Genomic DNA, 17,689 nt, shown 5'->3' on the forward strand with positions numbered 1-17,689 from the left:
CCCGAGCCAGTTGAACTGGGCTGGTTTGAATCAAACCCCATTCAATATGAACCAGTTTTGTACATCCCTAGTTTCTGTGTTGCCAGATCCATATTCTTTTATACTCATAAATGCACTGATAGGAGGAGTGGTATTTTTAAAACAGTCTGGTGAGGACTTGTGTGAAACTAAATATGTAGGCTGAAGTTTTTACTATTAAAGATAATAGATTTTGATATTTTTCACTTGTGTGAATGGCAGAAATGACAGAGAGCCAGGTAGATTGCTAGGTTTCCAAAGAGCAATCCCCAAATCCTTTAAATCACCACCCTTATAAAAACATGGTGTATTTTTACAACTGTGAAAATACCAAAGGGAGCAAGCAAATGTCAGTTCCGACAAAAAGGAGATAGATAGATAGATAGATAGATAGATAGATAGATAGATAGATCCACAGCAGCACATGATTGAAATTGCTGTGTATTCAAGTAATGATGTGAAAAAGAAAAATATCTATTACACTGACTATTGTTGAAGGGGCTTTAAAAATGATTATATTATTCATGTTTTCCCCAAGGTTAGTGATATGTTCATTTCCATTTGTATGTATAGCACACATCAGTCAATTCTAAATCTTACATTTCCCAGCATCTCAGGTAAATGCAGTTACATTTTAGAGTTATACAATATGCAGCCTGAGCAAAATACTTCTCACAATTCATACTCTGGGAATAATGTACTTGTTTTAAATCTCAAAATTAAAATTGAATTTTTGCTTTTACATTTTTTAAAACTTCAGAGAGATGTCATTCAACCACTATTTAATATGTATGGTACCATTACTGTGTGAAATAGCTTGGATCTAGAGGTGTTCTTCCACTGGTGTTAACATCATCTCTTCTGCTTACAGAAGTGCTGTTTCTGACCTAGGAAAGAGCATTGCCTGAGCAAAGTGGCACCAAATCAGGGGAATGCTTCCACATTCACAAGCTCTTTCTCAAGACCCTTTCATGGCCTGCTAGTGTAAATGCTAGAGGAGGCATCTTCCTTATTCACCATGGTATGCCCCCAACACAGTGTGGTCCTGGACTGTGAGAAGACTTCCACTCACACTTGTACAAGAGCTCACAGAACAGCAATAATACATTCCTTCTTTCCACTTACTGTATGGTTCTTTTGATCCAAGCCAATATCCGTGACTGAAGTAAGGGTTCAGGGTAAAGCCATTTGCAATCCATGATCCTTTACCATGAATGTTCACTCAGTGTGGCATAGTGGATAGTGAACTAGGCTTGGAGTGGGGAACCCTGGGTTCAAATTCCTGTTCCATCATGTAGATCACATTGAGTCATTCATTCTCTCTCTGCCTAAATGAGAGATAGTGCCACAACAGGATGGTTATGAGGATAGAATGGGAACACTCAGTATTGTCTACACAGACTGCCAATGGCTTCTCCAAGGTTGCAGGCAGGAGTGTCTCTCAGCCCTATTTTGGAGATGCAAGCATGCAGGTGTTCTTCCCAGAGATATCCCCTAAGATATCCCCTGAGATATCCCCTAAGGAGAATATCTTACAGCACTCACACATATAGTCTTCCATTCAAATACAAACCAGGATGAGTCCTGCTTAGAAAAATGGACAATGTATGCTTGCTACCAGAAGACCAGTTCTCCTCCCTTATGGGATCATGTTCGTGTACACCACCCTGAGGTACTTGGAGAAAAGGAGTGATATAAATACAGTAACATAAAAATAATTTCAGTATACATGAAATCTTCAAACTGCAAACATCTAAGTGTGGGGAGAGGGTGTAAATGACAGTACTGTCTGAAAATTGCCACACACAAAAAGTTTTTAAAAAATTTAAGTGTCATTGTACTCTCTAGGTTGGACCCAAGATTGCCACAAAAGCAAAGGCAAAAGAAAGTGCATGAAAAGGATCATTTATTCCCACATAGTTTGATGACAATCTTTCTCAATTTTTCTCTTTATTGTTCTGTAAACAATAAAATATACATGTATATATACATATTTCAAAATACAAAGGGCATATAAAAGGACAATACCATTAGTAAAAATATCTCCACCATTCCTATGCTTCAAACACAAAACTTACACACAAAGTTACAAAATTATTAAACTTACAATTACAAGCTATACTCATTTACAATGAACAACTTGAACTATAATAGCTAGGAGAGGGAAATGATCCTTGAGCCTAAAAGTCCCTTGCTTCAAAGGAAAGAGCTTTCTCTGATAGGAGCCTTTCTCCACTGAAGGATTCCATTCTCTAGAAGTCTGCTTTTTCTGTCAAAGGAAAGGCATCTTCCAATTCAACTCACTGGCTCCTACCACATGTATTATAACAAAAGCACAAATTCATTTAGAGAAATGGTGGACATCACCACAGAAATTTTGATAATATATACCTGGTTCTTGAGCGGGTCCCTTAAAAAAAAAAAAAGATATTGACTGCCCGTAGTGTGATCCTGCAGTTTTATGTTTTTGGCTTCTGACATCTCATATATCATGTCAACTATACCCAGTATTTGAAATGTGATGGTTTTATTTATGACTCATTTTTTGTATCACCACGACAGTGGCGGGTGGACTTTTGTTTAGAGTTGGAATGACAAGGCCAGCTATAGATTAAAATAATCTTGATAGATGACCCTTCATAATGGTTTGTCAAGTCTTATCAGAGGAATAATGTCAAGGTTCTAGAGAGCCTTCCTCTACCACACCACTAAATTGTGCACTGTTGGGGTTTTTTTTTAAATGGTTTTCTTTTCTCTTGTCCTGTGAATAGCTTATGTGAAGCAGGAGAAGTGACTGACTATGCAAAAACTGCTTTGTGATTCTTAAGTAAACATCAGAGACTGACATCTAGAGCCATGGAGTGCTTGTTGGAGGACATTGGGATAGCACAAAACTGTTGCGCTAGCTTGTTGCACCAAGTCTGGAGCTTGCGCGCTAGACTGGTACTGTGCTATCACAAACATGCTTATGCTTGTGCAACTGTGGCACACTTCATTTGTTTTAATGAAAATGTTTGTGCAAGAAAGCTGCAGCACAATTCTACTAATTCCCACTTTTTAGCACAAATAAGGTGATGTATTGCACCAGTGCAAATTTGCTCATTCTGCAGGCATGCTATTGCTCTGGATGCCAGCCAGAATCCTTATTTGAAATCTATTTTCTTCTTATTCTTTTCTGTAATGATCTCAGCTGTTACAAGACAGAGCTGTAACTGTTACATGTCTGTCTGTCATTGGTGCCTTTTCCCAAGCATAAATGTTCCAGGCTCCCATTACAAATCCCCCTCTAATCTATATTTGTTCAAGCATATGAAGGGGAAACATTCACATATTTGCCCCCATTTGTGTCTGGCTTGGCATGCTGTTATTTTCACACTGAAGTGGTTTTTTATAAAATACAGCTGCTTCCTATGTTCCTATTATTGCAATGTTATTTTTTATGGAGATGTTATTGTTATTTGGCTTGGGAGCTCAGAAATAGGTGGAAAGGTGGGATTGGTATATACAATGCAATGAATTAATTTTAACCAATCAACTAATTGATTAATTGTTTGAATCTCTGCATATGAGTAAAACAATAATTTCAAAGGAAAAAGTATACTTTCTTTTCTGGTTTCAGATGGCTATGTCACAACAGACATCATCCTAGCAGAGGATTTCTCTCTTGTGTGAAAATGAAGGAGGGATGCCTCTTCTAGCATGATAGCTGCCACCTGCAGTTTTGATCAATGATTAACATTTACAATAAACTGCCCAGTTAATCAGAGGCACATTTTTTCCTTGAGCAAAAGGTTTTTCCATTAATTTTCAATTGCAGCTGTAAATTAAAGTATGATACAATAACAAAATCACTAAAACAAGTGATGTACATACAGCTCAGCAAACACACATTCAAGAGAGATGTAAGCTTGCTAGATACATTGAATTCACCACAACATCCATGCTTTTAGTGAAGGCAGAAGAGGCTTGGTGCAAATGATGCTGGGCATCATTGCAGCTCCGCTCAGTTCCCAGCTTTCCAAGTGAAGATCAGAGTAAAGCAGCAGAGCCACACAGCATCATTCACATGGACATGCCTCTTTTACCTTTGCTAGAAGGATGGATGGATGGATGGTGAGTCTCACATAGCCAGTGGGCTCACATCCCTCTTGGGTGCACAGTTAGCTATGCTGTATTAAGCCACTGGAAACATCACTGTTGCTATACTTGTTATACTGACATTATTATATTGTTACATTGATGATAACTGAAATATTGTATACAAGTTGCTATATCCTCAGAATGTGTTGTTACTGCTGTTTTTTTAATATATGGCATTTTGAGCACAATTGTTTGCAGAAAAGGTAAATATAATTATTTTCAACAACAAATAACACCAACAGCTTGATAACAAAAATTAAGTTCTTGGAATTCAAAAGGCTTTGTGAAAAAGGTCTGTTTCAGACAGACCTTTTTGAAACTGCCTGGAAGACTTAGTGGGGTGAGCCTGGCTATTCTCATGTGGGAGGGAGTTGTGCAGTGCAGGCATCAAAGGGCCTTACTTCTGGTAGAGCACATCACTGCAATGGTGATGGAACTCACAGCAAGAGCAGGGGAGATACATATGGGAGAAGGTGCTCCCTAAAGTATCCAGGAGGACCCAGGATGCTTACACTTTTAATGGTTTTTAAACTACATGCAGTCTCCTCAGAGCTCTTTGTATGGGATTGCACTTCCCATAGGAATTATCTTCTTTACAAAGATTTAAAAACAATACAGCCCACAGGCTTACAATCTAATGAATGACAGGACGCATGGATGGGTGTGTGTCTGAGAGAGAGAGATACCAGAAGAGTATACCTGAAGGAAATACTGCAATCACCTTGTTTGATTTGTTTGAATGAACAAATGCAGGCTGATAGAGCAATGAAAGGAATCACAGTTTTGCCAGGCTATCCATGTTGAACTAGAGAGAAGATGGTAGAATCAAACTGTTAAGCTATATGGACCATTGCTCATGCTGCTACTTCTCAGCAGTTGCTGCATCTCCTGATATGATAATCACTCATTTTGTCATCCTGGAGAGGTTGACAGGAGGTTCCTACCTACTCACTAGCATGCCTTTTTATACACCTCTGTGAAAAATGGATTCCACCATAGAGTTCTTCCAAATAATTTCATTCTATTACTAGCTCGATGCACATGCCGTTTAATTTGCAGCTTTCTTCTGCTTTGTCATAAAGATCATTTTCTGCTCTTTTAAGCCTCAGGGTTGTTTTCACCCCCCTGGCATCCAGTGTTGTGGGAAATGGAGCTAGTAAATTTTGGAGGCATCTGCTGAAGGAATGCTGAATGCTGTTTAAATATGCCAAGAGCATGTTCCTCCTCCTGCCTGTCCATATGGATATACATGTAGGAGAACAAAGGGGGAAAGACACTGGAGCTATAGCTAAGGACTACGTTATGCATAGCAAATGCTTGCCACTTGTTTCTGTCTTCAAAAAATGCCCTGCTCCTGATGATGAGCCATAGCATGCAGATTGCGTGCCACATTGTGGTAGCAGCTAAAGGAAGACATCTAAAGTGGTAATTTTGTTTGTACTGCCTCTCAGACAAAGTCTCCAGAGGAAAGAATTTGCGGACAGGTTTTAATGTGAAATTTTTTTTTTAATCAGCTGAAAATAATTTAATCACTTTAAATGCTGCTAGGTTTTGTGCAGTGGCAAGCAAAGTGTGTCACAAGATTATCACTTCACTTAATTAGCAAGCATTAAGTGCAATAGTTTTATTTAGGCATAGGTTTTTGGTTTTTTTTGTATTTTACCTTAGGTAATTTCTTTTGTGTTTAGATTCAATTTTCTGAGGGGTTATTAATTAATTGGTGGTATATTGTTCTGGTCATTGACCAAAATAAAGATTCATTCATTCATTTGCAAATCTGAGAGATAGTAATTGAGTTTGGCTCTCTGCATGCCACTCCAACTTTTTGGTAAACACTTGGCCAAACTTAGATTTTCCCCAGACAAGCATAATGTGACAAAACAATACATGGGCTGTACCTCTTCAGACTGCAGGTAGGTAAACTGCCACAGCTCCTCAACTAGTAGTGTTGGTGAATTCTCCTCCACTTGCCTTGGATTGGCTCTGAAACATCCTCCTGCACCAAATTGTAACTCAATTGAGTTTGTAACTCAATTCAAGGCTCAGAAAATGCCTGTCCCAGCTAGCCTCCCCATCCTCAAAATGCCATTCTCCCCCCACAACACACTCCTCCTTTGCTTTACTTACAGGTCCAGTAGTATTGGTGGTGGGAGCAGTGTTCCCTCCCCCCATCATTTCCTTGGGGAAAGGCACCAGTGGAACAGAAGAGAGGGTGTTTTAAAGACAGGGAGGGTTAGAGTGGAGGTGCTTAGAGAACTTAAGGGCTTGGAGAGTTCACCTTTCCTTCAGTGGGCTTTTTTCAAACCTCCAATAGGGGTGTGCACAAACATGAACCAGTTTGCAGAGAACAGGGTTGGTTCGTCCAGTTCCCCTGCAAATTGACCCAGCCCTCAAGAAACGTGGCTGGTCCACGATCGAATCAAATCGAACCCAGTTCAAACCTTCAACTGGTTTGAAGGTTTAAGTGTGCCATTTTGTCTGCTTGTTTTCTCTGATTAGTTTTCTGCCCCTGCCTTCTGATTGGCTTGTGATCACCTTTCCTCTGGTTGGCTTGTTATCATCCCAAATCAGAGTTGTGAGGCAACTCTGTCCCCATTGCTGGGAGGGAGGGAAGAGGGAGGGCGGAGCAAAAAGAGGGAGTTTCAAAGTGCCTCCCCCATTCATAAGTAGAACAGTGTGTGACCTTAATTGCTGTGAACTCAGAGTTCAAAGCAGTTAAGGTCACACACTGTTCATTGCATTGAAACAGGCTAAAATATTTTAAACATTATAAAAAATAAACCATGAACCCCACTGGGGGTTCTGGGGGGCTCCTGGGGGAGTTGTGGCCATACCTGCCATGCACCCAAACCCATTTTCTGCCCAGGCACCCCCCCAGGTGTGCACTTGGGGCATCCACAAATCCCCATTATTCTCTATGGGGAAAATGCAAAAATTTGAAACATCTTCAAAAATAATATAAAATCACAGAAGTGTATGATTGCTTTGGGGTTCAGTGGATGGTAGGCACCCCTGGGTGCCTACCACTCACCCTAGTTTTGTGCTCCTAGGTGCTCTGCATAGGGAATAATGGGCCAGTTCAAGTCCCCATTATTGCCTATGTAGAACCTTTTAGAACCGGTTCCAGTTGGGTTTGAATTCAAACTGAACCAAGGGGTTTCAAGTTTGGTTTGAGCCAAACCAAAACAGAACCTTCCCACCATGGTTCGAATTTAAACTAAACAGGCCAAACCGGTTTTGTGCACATCCCTAGTTGAGGGCAGCCCATTAGCTGCAGTTTGTGTCCATCCGTTATATGGCACACACTCTGTGCCTCACTGTGATGGATGTGATTGTCATTAAGGAGGCTATGGCCAAGCAACATCAAGGCATCCCTCCCCCTGAAAGCCCTGCTGCTGCCACAGCTGCTCTTGTGGAGAAGTGCCACAAGATAGAAACCCACTTCCACCAGAGTGGAAAGGGTAGGTGGATGCTCAGGGAGAGGCCGTGTAAGACCCACCTACCTGAACACCTGATCCCTCAGGATGTTTTAACTTTGTGGAACTCCACCCTTCTCTTGCTCCAGCAGAGAAAGGAGGTGTGGCTTGGGAGTGCGTGGCCTGACAAGGAGGTGTGGCTTGGGAGTGTGCAGCCTGTCCAACACATACTGGAAGTTCATTTTTGAGGTTGTCTTGACACTCAAGCTTTTACTTGTTGCCATGAGCAGCTTGTGTGCTGAGACAGCAACATTCAGCCAGGCTTTGCCCACCGCTCTTCTCCTGGAGAATGTGATGGGTGGCCTCCAGACCTCACTGACCCCTGAGGAAGCATGTGCCCTAGCAGGTCGGCTGAGGACTGGAGTGGAGTTGGCTCAGCAGGTCAGCTGAGGAATGAGTGGAGCTTCTTAGCAAGAGCTTGGGTCAACTGACAGAGCATGTTCTGTCAACACTGTCACCCCGATGAGCTGCCCAGGTGAAGGGACCTCCTGTTTCAAGAAGTTAGGCAGGCTGAGGAGAGGCGGCTCGGTCTGAACCCGAAGGAAGGTGCTAGAGCACTCAATGTGCGGCAGCTGTGAAAAAGGCCAATTCCATGCTAGGGATCATTAGGAAGGAGATTGAAAATAAAACAGCTAATATTATAATGTCCTTATACAAAACTATGGTGCGACCACAATTCTGGTCACCACATCTTAAAAAGGACATTGTAGAACTGGAAAAGGTGCAGAAGAGGGCAACCAAGATGATCAGGGGCCTAGAGCACCTTTCTTATGAGGCAAGGCTACAACACCTGGGGCAATTTAGTTTAAAAAAAAAAAAGACAACTGCTGGGAGACATGATAGAGGTCTATAAAATCATGCATGGTGTGGAGAAAGTGGATAGAGGAAAATTCTTCTCCCTCTCACATAACACTAGAACCAGGGGCCCTGGAAATGTTGAGGCTTGTGCTGCTGCCGCAGCCGAAAGGGACGCCCAGAACTGTGCTTTAACAAAAGCCATTACTGCATGCAAGTGAGCCTCCAGTTTATTTGCATTTCATCCTAATAAGCAAGCAGATAATTTGTAGGGGGTGGGTGGGCAGGGAGGGGCAACAACATGGTCTGTGTATGGCTGTTTTCTGCGTTTTTACAAAGGTGGCGACATGGCGGTGGTGGCAGCAACCTTATCCCACCTCCCTCCCTCCCGCCCCCATTCGCTCTGCCTGGACATCTGTGCCTTTGCTCTTAGATGATACCTCTCTTTCTGGTTTAAGCGTGCGTCTGGCCACTGCTTTGTAGGCAGGGAGGGTGGCTGCTGTGTGTTTTGTGTGCTGAGGAGGAGAAGAGACATGGAGCCTGACTCCTCAGGTGAGCGCTGGCTCCAATGGACTCCTTCCTCCTTTTTCTCAGGGCTTGGGAGAGTTGAGAGAAAGGAAAGCAGAATGGGGAACTGGGGCTGAAGGGAGGGGGGTAATGAAGAAGGGGAGGAGAGACAGAGAACTAGGGGTGCAGATGCTCTGCGTCGGATCAGCTAGTAAACAATAAGTCAGGTAGGCCTAATAAACAATAAGTCATCACTTAGGTTGATGGGAGCCACTACTGACTCTTGGGCCTTGCAATGAAGAACACTGACATAGACAATTAAATTTCAGGGAGAATTGTTCTAGCCTTTATCCCTGGCATGCTAGTTTTCTGTGTGTGGAAATCTTTTTCTCATATGGGAGCATTCTGTCATGGAAACCATTGCCTACAGTCTGAAGTAGTACTGCCTATGCAGAGGTTTGCCACCTCAGTGAGAATTAAGTCTTAGAGAACATTCCAGAAAGAACCAGACCTTCAGGTCTCTGGTATCTTGAAAATTTTCATTCTTATGTTCCTCTTTTTGGTCTATAAGCCCATTTCCTTGGAAAAGCCTTTCAATGAACCATGCTGTTTGGGGACTGTTTTTGTTTATCTTGATCATCAGTTTTTACTGAAAAATATTAGTGCCCTTAGGATTCTCCCCACTTCTGAACATAAACTGTATGAAGGAAACATATGAGATTGGAAGTAGTCATTTAAGTGCAATAAGCTTAGCCTATTTTCTGTTCTGAAATGCAGGGTAAGAAAATCATGTGATAGCCTTTCCATTTACAAAAGAACATAATAGGAACTCACTCATTGCTATCTCCATAACAGGGCTTAAATCACTCAGTGGATCTGTTCAGTGAAAGTGTTTTGCCTGACACTGCTCATACCATTGGTAATAATACTGGAATTCACCAGTGGTCTCCGATAGCATCTAAATAAAAATATAGCCAATTTCACCAAGAGTTCTTGATCCCCCATTAATATTATCTCATTTGAATGCAAATTGCAAAATGCAAATGAAATCATTGAGCATCCTAAACTTTGCAATCAGAAGGGACTCGTATAGCTGTGCATTTCACCAGCTTTCAGTCGTATCCTATTTGCACACAGCATCATTCTATTGTTTGCCATGTTGGCAGCATCCTCCAACTATTATTATTATTATTATTACATTTATATCCCGCTCTTCCTCCAAGGAGCCCAGAGCGGTGTACTACATACTTGAGTTTCTCTTTCACAACAGCCCTGTGAAGTAGGTTAGGCTGAGAGAGAAGTGACTGGCCCAGAGTCACCTAGCTAGTTTCATGGCTGAATGGGAATTTGAATTCGGGTCTCCGCGGTCCTAGTCCAGCACTCTAACCACTACACCACACTGGCTCCTGAAAGGACAGACAGCAATGTCTGTCTAAATTAGCAGTACTTTGGAAAGAAAGGAAAAATATGTACACATACAACAAAAGCTCTATGGAAAATGTTGGCTGTGTGGTGGATTTAAACATTAGGAGGTATTTCACAGTAATAACACAGAAAATTACATAACGCACAGTGTGGGGTGAGGGTGGGCACTGTCAACATTTTGCTCACACACTATAATGTGTAAGTACAGAGCATGTATTTTTGTATTATCACACAGTAGAAACTGAACTTCTTATGACTCTTCACTTGACATTCCTTGTGCATGCATCCTCGCATTTTATTTCTTTTCCCCTCTGGGCTCCCATTGTTTGTTCATTTTCTTTTCTTACTGTCTGCCACTGAACACTTAATTTACCCACAAGACAATGCCAGACAAGAAAGCTTATTTGCAAAGTCCATGGGAACCTTTTTCGCCCAATTGCAAAATGCAGGCCATTCAAGGCAAATGCTGCATTCTCGTAATGAAATGAATAATGCTTCCTGAAAGGTGGTAGTCAGCCATTTCAGGATGAGTGAAGAAGTCACCAGGGAAAGTCATGATTAATATGACCCTCTACAGTTCCTTGTTTACCAATCCTCAAACTAACCTTGTTTAAAAAAGAAAAAGAAAGCATTGCCTTCAGGCAACAATGATTCTAAAACATTTGCTGTAAAAGCCTTCCCATAAACCCATAGTTAAACTGTTTGAAGTAGCTCTAAAATGATCAAAGCAATAATCTAGATATTTTTGGAGGTGTGATGTCTAGTTGCTAATGGGCCTGTCACTATGGTCTTGCCCTAAGGCCTATGATTTGACAAAAGACCATCAAAGCTCCATAAGGGTCAGTTGATGTCTCTAAAATGTGAGCAAATTGTTGTGAGATAGACAGAGTGCCTCTGGGATGAGAAAAGAACACCAGAGCTGAAGGGTGTCCTCTTGCTGAGAGGACAGGCTGATTCAAGGGTTGAGGGTAAAGGAAATGTAACTTATTTAGTTAGGAATAAATGTTTTAGGAATGTATATCCCACCTACTTGCAAAGGAACTTGAGGTGGTGTTGTATTCTGTCTAGTAGTCTTTTATGTTTTGTTGATTAGAATTTTGTCCCAATGGGGATCCTGTAGAGAGTGGCAGGGTGGAGTCAGAAAGAATAGGGAGGAAAAGGAGAAGGAGAAAATGGAGTTGTTTCTGGAATTAGCTAAACAAACATAATTTGAACAAACACAAGATTACTTTGTATCTATGAGGAAAGCAGCTATTAAAAAGGTGGCTTGCAAAAATTAGAATAATGCAAATAATAGAATACAGTATAAAACAGAATTTAAAAATAAAATAAAAGCAGCATTTACACAGTCTACCCCCAAAAGCAGGAAATAAACCAGACAGCTAGCAGGCCACCCACTTATAAAATCTCTGAAAAGGCGAGCCAGAAAAGAAGCATCTTTAACTGATGCCTGATGACAGATTGAGAATGAAGCATACACATTTCAGGGGGAAAGGAGTTTCAGAGGGCAGGGGCCACCACAGAGAAAACCCAGCCATGTATCACCACCAGCTGAATCTCAGGTGACAATGTAGAGAGGAGAACCTCTCTACAAAATATTATGGGCTCGGCAGATTTCTGTGAGAGTCAGCAGCCCTTCAAGCATCTAGGTCCTAAACCATTTAGAGCTTTAAAGGTACAATCTAGGACCTTGAATTGCACCCAGAAACATAGTGGCAACCACTGCAGTTGACACAGTAATGGAGTGATGTGGTCCAAGCATCGAGCACCCATCAAGACCTTTGCCACTGCAATTTGTACTAGCTAGTTTTGGAGAGCACATTATAGGGGTCCTCATGGCAAAGTCTGCACAATTCCAGTACCAGCACAGCTGCTGCACCAATTGAAACTGGGCAAATCACCCTGAGCCACAGCTGCCATCTGGGCATATAAAAGCCAGTTCTCATTCTGTCTCTAGCAGGATCAAGAACCAGAAATGAATATGCAACTATACTAGAACAGAAATATTCTTATTATTTGGGTCACTGAGGACAGTGAGTAGCCAGCATCAGCATGTGGCATTCTCAGGCAAATGCTAGGGCTCCAGTGCCTCAGGAAGGCCCACCACCACTCATGCATCCCTACACTGCTCCCTGCCACTGGGCCCCCAATTCTTGCCAGTGCTCCTCTCAGAGCCACCACAGCTGGAGAGGTACTATCCCCCAAATATCTTGGCCCCTTACCTAGCATCACTTTGGAGCAGAGCCAGGGAACTGGAGTGCTATGAGGATATTAAAAGGGTGCCTCCAGTCACCCCAACTCTGAACTCTGTGCTTCCCTGCCATTGCTACTGCTGCCACCATTAAGCTTACTAGATGAGAGCCCCTTCATGGGTTGAGCTTGGCGTAGTTGCCAGGCAGCAGCAGCAGCATCTGGGACCCCATGTTCCTGGGGGCCCAGGAACCAGGTGGGTGATGCTCCTGTCAACATAATAATGACTAGAGACACCACTTTAATTTTCCAACTATGACAGTCCCTGTAGCATGTTTCTGGAGTGATGGTACTTGTGGGGCCAGGCCATTTGGGGATGAAAAAGGCACTTTTGCAGCCACAGCATCATTTTTCAGCCACACTATCATTGATGCTGCTGCTGCTATTGCCATAGCTATCCAGTACACACTAGGTCAGACCTCCCAACATTAATGAGGAGGAGCACTAATGTCTGTTGCTGCATACCATTCACTGTCCAGTAAGTCCATCAGGTTGGGTCCACCCACGCAACAGTGTGAACAGTGAGAAGAGCACTGCTCTCACTGCCCCTGTCACCAGGTAAGCCCATCAAGCTTCCCCACATGGACTGGCAGCCATTCAGGCAGGTCTGCTAGGACATGGAGGCCCCATGGAGGTCACTTTGCCCAGGGCCCTCTCAAACCTGGAGCCAGTCCTGGGGAACACGTTGAGATCCTACCTCCCCCCCGCCCACACACACATGGTGTTCCCAGGTGTGCACCTTTTAACTTTTTCCTATAAAGTGAATAGTTACTGTTTGGTCCTATTGAAACAAGTTGTTCTGGTAAGAACTAATCTGCCTGCTTTCCTTTCACTATAATCTTAATTGATAATTACTACCCTTCAGGGGCATATCTATGGCAGGGAAGGCAGGGCACGTGCCCTGGACGCCATTTGAAGGGGAGCACCATTTTTTAAATTTAAAAAAATGGCCACCAAAAACAAAATAGTCACCACACATGCTCAAATGGCCTCTGTGAGGTCCTAGGCCATGCCAGGCCTCACAGAGGCCATTTGAGCATGCGCAGTGGCCATTTTGTTTTCAGCAACCATTAAAAAAAATACAATTATTTTTTAAAATGGCCACCGCACATGCTCAAATGGTCCCTGCGAAGCCCTAGAGGCCAGCGGGGGGAGGGAGAACCTTTGCAGACCCCCCCATGGCCTTTAGGAAGCCCCCCAAAGGGGCTACAGGTAAAAAAAAATAAATTTAATATAATAGGTCACTGTACAGATATTCAGTTTGGCACTATGTACAGAGAATCAGGGCTTGCGAATAGTGAACTGAAGCTTATGAACTAGGATTGTATTCATTTGCTCTTACTTTGCTTCTTGTGATAAGTGAGTTAAATGTGATATCTTAATAATATGGCTATTAATGGTGAGTTTGTGAAATCCTTAGTATTAAGGCCCACTGGGAGTTTCTTGCTCTCTTTCTCTCATTTTAACTGTCTTTCTGAAATACTAGAATATATTCCAAGCAGTGACACAGTTTACTCTGCATATTATTTATTTATTTATTTAGTGCATTTTTATACCGCCCTAACCCAAAGTCTTAGGGCAGTTCACAACAAATAAAAACAAAACATTAAAATCAATAAATAATCAAAAATTTAAAAAGTTACAAAGTTAAAAAGCTAAAAGGCCTGGGTAAAAAGATAAGTCTTTAGACACTTTTTAAAAGCTGCTATAGATGGGAAGACTCTTATTCCCACGGGAAGCGTGTTCCAAAGTCTCGGGGCGACAACAGAGAAGGCCCGTCCCTGGGTGGCCAACACATGAAGGTAGCCACAGACGAGCCTCCCCTGATGTACGCAGTGGACAATGGGGATTATGCAGAAGAAGATGCTCTCTTAATTACCGTGGGCCTAAGCTGTTTAGGGCTTTATAGGTTATAACCAGCACTTTGTATTTTGCCCGGAAACTTATTGGCAGCCAGTGCAACTCCTGTAATATAGGAGTGATATGGTCTCTTCAAGATGACCAGGAGACCATCCTGGCTGCCGCATTTTGTACTAATTGCAGTTTCCAGACAAAGGCAGCCCCACATAGAGCGCATTGCAGTAATCAAGTCTGGAGGTTACCAACAAGTGTACTACTGTTTTGAGATCATGAACCTCAAGAGACAGACACAGCTGGCATATCAACCAAAGCTGATAGAAAGCCCTTCTGGCTACTGCCTCAACCTGGGGAACCAGGGAAAGGTGTGGATCCAGAAGCACTCCTAAACTGCGTACCTGATCCTTCTGAGGAAGTGTGACCCCATCTAGAACACGTAGATCAATATCGCTTCCCGAGTGATGACACCACACAATAAGTACCTCCGTCTTGTCTGGATTCAGTCTCCGTTTGTTATCCCTCATCCAGCCCATTACTGCTTCCAAGCAGGCATTTAGGGAGGATATGCCTTCTCCTGATGATGTTGACATGGAGAAATAGATTTGGGTGTCATCAGCATACTGATCACACCTAGCACCAAATCTCCTGATGATCTCTCCCAACGGTTTCATGTAGATATTAAAAAGCATTGGAGACAGTATGGAGCCCTGAGGGACCCCATATAAAAGCTCAGATTTTGAAGAGCAGCAGTCTCCAAGTGACACCATCTGGGATCTGCCAGAAAGGTAGGAGCAGAACCACTGCAAAGCAGTGCCTCCCACCCACAAGTTCCTCAGACGTTCCAGAAGGATACTATGGTCGATAGTATCGAAAGCTGCTGAGAGATCCAAAAGGACCAACAGAGTCACACTTCCTCTGTTAATTCCCAATTGGAGATCAACCATCAGGCCGACCAAGGCAGTCTACTTTCCACCTCATAGCTGTCCAAAAACCAATTTTCAGCGTATCTGGGAAATGTCCCTCCCCTAGGCCTCATGCAGAGGGGAGGGGGTTTGTCATGCAGAGGGGAGGGGGTTTGTCTTGGCCCTCCTCTGCCCTGGGCCCAAAAGTGGAGACTTCTGATTGGCCTGAGGTGGTTTGGGGGTGGGGCCAGGGACTGTTGGTCTTTGGTTCTCACCCCCAGTCTCTCAGTCTGGGCTCAATGTTCATTAGTGTAGGAGCTAGTCAACGGAGCTCCTACACTGCAGTGCTGCTTGGGCGGCAGCATGTTTGGGCTTTGGTCCCGGTTTGGCCCCATTAAGGGCGTTGGGGGTTTGTGCTTGGACACAGGTGGGGGATGGGCTCGTAGCTGGGTAGGCTTGGTTGGTGGCATTGGCCACGTGGGCCACCTTCCCCTCCCCCTCTTTGGGGGATTGGCTAGCGCTGTAGGGCTTTATCGTTTGGGTGGGCATTGTCAGTAGCAATTTTAATGGGCCCCCTGGCAGTGGGTGGCCTGGCTGGGCCTTTTCAACTGGGCCCTCTGGTGGTTGGTGTTCATGTCCCCCTGTTGGTGGTAGGCCTGCTTTGGCCTTTTCAACAGTTATCGGCCACATGGTGGTGGGTGGCCGGCTGGGCTTTTCAGCAAAGTGTCCACATCCCCCTGGTGGCGATAGGCCTGGTTTGGCCTTTTTGCTGCACAGTGGTTGACGGCCCCCTAGTGGCCTGGGACTGTTTTTTTTCTGCTTATTATTGGGTTGATTTTACTAAGGCAGATGTCTAAGAAAGGCAAAGTTAAGACTGGTAGGCGGCCTATTCAACAGCCCAAGGGGCCTATTCCTCCCCCCTCCTCATCGGATGATGAGGATGAAGAAAGGGTCCTTATCCAGGAGTTGATTAACCGGATGGAGGCTTTAGAGAAAGTCAAGGCCACTCCCTCTGATAAGGGTGCTGGCCCGTCGGGCGCACCCAAGAAGATTCCTCAGCGCACTCGTGGGGCTGCTAGGATGCACTTACTAAAATCTATTTCCGACAGGTTGGAAGCGTTGGAGAGGGGCCCAACAGTCTGGCCATGTTGTTCCTGCTGATCCAGAGGATCCTAGATTCCTGGCACTCCTGTTCCGGTGGTCCCTTTGCCTGTGGCTCCAGTGTTGCCAGTGCCTTTGGATCCATCAGTGCTTCTGCCTTCAGATCCACCAGCACCTATTGCACTGGTTGAGCCTGTTGCACCTACACCTCCCGGTGGTACCGGCCAGTGGTCTTCTTTGCTCTGGCCGATATCTGCCATGGGGGGATGGGGGTCCGCCCCATTTTGGACACCATATACACATATGGGGTGTGGGTTTCACAATGGGGGTTCCAGGGGTTTTAGAGCAAGATTTGGCTAGGTAACAGGTTCCCCTTGGGTCCCTCAGCTGCAGGCCCGGTGGTGCTACAAGCGACATCCGCGGGTGCGGCTCATGGTTTGGGGTTTTACCCCATGGGGATTTTTCCTATGCCCCAGCATGCCCCCTATGGTACAATGGGGTTGCTCTTAGGTGACCATCTGCTCCTGGCTACCAGGGAGAAGATCTGAAAAGAAGAATACGTGGACATATTTAATTTGTTGTTTAGGGAGCCGGAGGTAAAACATAAGGAAGTTGAGTCATGTAAGGAGCATGAAGCCACAAAGCGTAAGCCCGATGAAAAAACTTGTAATAACTGGCTTTCTGGCTTCACAATTTATATGGGGGTGATATTGCAGGCTCAGCCTGCTAGGGGGCCTGCTCTTCTTAAATACATGGATATTATTCACCGGGCCGTTTTGGATTTTGCCAGCTCAGCCTGGATTAGATATGATGAAAGTTTTCGAATGTGTGCCGCGCTAGACCCCACCCTTCCCTGGGACACGCCTTTGCAAGAGCTTTGGCTAGTGATTATGTCTCCATCCTGCCCGGTCGACAGGGATCACTCAGACAGTGGACATTTGCTTTCTAGGGCACATGCGGCTTCATCTGCCGTGACAGCGGGCCAACAGTGGGTTCAACCCCACTTGGTCTCCTGGGAGTTTAACAATGGTGTCCGTTGCTCCAGGCTGGTGTGTCGCTTCAGACACGCGTGTGGGCCCTGTGGTGCTAAACATCCGAGTTCCATCTGCCCCAGGGCCAAGGCTGGGGGAGCGGGGAAGTTCAGGGGAGGTGGCACTAAGAAAGGAGGTCCCCCTCCACCCCCTATGGGAAAAGGGCCCCATTTCAATCAGGCTTGAG

At 44.2% G+C, this 17,689-nt stretch overlaps 1 long non-coding RNA gene across 2 annotated transcripts in view; it reads right to left on the reverse strand.

The window, feature by feature from the left end:
• Positions 1-1,935: 1,935 nt before the first annotated feature.
• LOC128328428 (uncharacterized) overlaps positions 1,936-17,689 on the reverse strand; it is a 47,022-nt gene continuing 31,268 nt past the window's right edge. Inside the window, exons 3-5 of one of the 2 annotated variants that reach the window (XR_008309205.1) lie at positions 11,392-11,475; positions 6,057-6,154; positions 1,936-2,328 (exon numbers count right to left, since the gene is read on the reverse strand). This is a non-coding gene — a long non-coding RNA (uncharacterized LOC128328428). The remainder of the gene's footprint in view (positions 2,329-6,056; positions 6,155-11,391; positions 11,476-17,689) is intronic. The other variant, XR_008309206.1, reaches the window with a different exon arrangement.

Source organism: Hemicordylus capensis, chromosome 5 (assembly GCF_027244095.1).
Source record: "Hemicordylus capensis ecotype Gifberg chromosome 5, rHemCap1.1.pri, whole genome shotgun sequence".
In the NCBI taxonomy this organism is placed as follows: Eukaryota; Metazoa; Chordata; class Lepidosauria; order Squamata; family Cordylidae; genus Hemicordylus; species Hemicordylus capensis.